This window comes from Gossypium arboreum, chromosome 10, assembly GCF_025698485.1.
Source record: "Gossypium arboreum isolate Shixiya-1 chromosome 10, ASM2569848v2, whole genome shotgun sequence".
Classification (NCBI taxonomy): Eukaryota; Viridiplantae; Streptophyta; class Magnoliopsida; order Malvales; family Malvaceae; genus Gossypium; species Gossypium arboreum.
The window spans coordinates 107,113,129-107,114,647 of record NC_069079.1 but is presented as its reverse complement, the minus strand read 5'-3'; the positions used below and the strand labels follow the sequence as shown (position 1 = coordinate 107,114,647).

At 37.5% G+C, this 1,519-nt stretch overlaps 1 non-coding gene across 1 annotated transcript; it reads right to left on the bottom strand.

Annotated features, from left to right (window-relative positions):
* Positions 1–243: 243 nt before the first annotated feature.
* On the bottom strand, positions 244–349 carry LOC128282933 (small nucleolar RNA R71). The gene has a single exon (XR_008273283.1). It is a non-coding gene; the product is annotated as a small nucleolar RNA R71 (small nucleolar RNA).
* Positions 350–1,519: the final 1,170 nt, after the last annotated feature.

Genomic DNA, 1,519 nt, shown 5'->3' with positions numbered 1-1,519 from the left:
ACCATTCAGATGATCCAACAATTTGTTTAGTTCAATGGCTTGCAAGATGAGGATCCAAATATTCATTTTGCCAACTTTCTGGAATTCTGTGGTACTTTCAAGATAAATGGTGTTTCTAACGATGTCATTCACCTACGGTTGGCTAAACAGTGGTTGAACTCCCTACCAGGACATTCTATCACTACATGGGATCAAATGATAGAGAAATTTCTGCTGAACTATTTTCTACTGGCTAAGACAGCCAAGCTGAGGAATGATATCTCTTCCTTCACGCAAATGGATTTAGAAACTCTATATGATGCATGGGAGAGGTATAAGGATTTATTGAAAAGTTCCCTCACCATGGGTTACCTCTATGGCTACAGGTTCAAACCTTCTACACCAGTTTGAATCCCTCGACTAGGCAATTGATCGATGTAGCCGCCTGTGGGACTTTGAACAGTAAAACATCTGAAGCAGCTTATGAGTTTATAAAGGAAATGTCATTGAATAATTATCAGTGGCAAGTCATAAGGACAAAGTTGATGAAAGTAGTTGGTGTTTTTAACGTTGATGCAGTCACCATGTTATCAAATCAGGTAGAACTTTTAAATAAAAAGATTGATGGTTTATATGGTTCTATGTAGGTACATCAGGTGATACAGTGCGATACAAATGGAGGAGGGATGAATAATCCAGAATGTCTATCCTACAACCCTAGCACAAAGAGCGAACAAGTCAACTATATGGGTAATAATTCTAGTCCTCAGAATAATCCCTATAGTAATAGTTGTAATGCAGGTTGGAGAAACCATCCCAATTTTTCTTGGGGTGGTCAACGAAACCAAAGACCACCACCCCCTCTAGGCTTTCAACAACAACCATACCAGCAAGAGAAAATGTCGAACCTTGAGTAGATGCTGACGAAGTTTATTTCGGTGTCAGAAACTCATTTCTAAAACACCAAAACAACACTTAATAATCAATAAGTGTCGATTCAAGGGCTCAAGAATCAGATAAGACAGCTTGCTAAGATGATTTCAGAAATACCACAAGGTAGCTTGCCCAACAACACCAAAACTAACCCAAGAGAGCAGCTTCATGCAATTACTGTTCGAGATGAAGAAGGGTTAGTTAAACCTGAACCAGAATTAAGGCAAGAAAGTGTGGTAAGTCAAGTTAAGGTTGTGGTGAGTCACAATGAACAAAAACCGGTAAGTAAGGAGTATAAACCTCGTGTGTCATACCCAAATGTGACAAAGAAAGACCATACAAACGAACAGTTTAGCAAATTTCTTAAAAAAATTGCATATTAGCTTACTATTTATTGAAGCTCTTTCGCAAATGCCAAATTCCATAAAATTTTTAAAGGGAGCTTTTAGCAAACAAGAGGAATTTAGATGATTCATCACACATGGAGCTAAATGCAGTTTGCTCAGCTATCTTACAGAATAAACTACCCAATAAGTTGAAAGATCTAGGGAGTTTTACAATTCCTTATTTAATCGGTAGTTTAAATGTTAATAATGCTTTGGTTGAT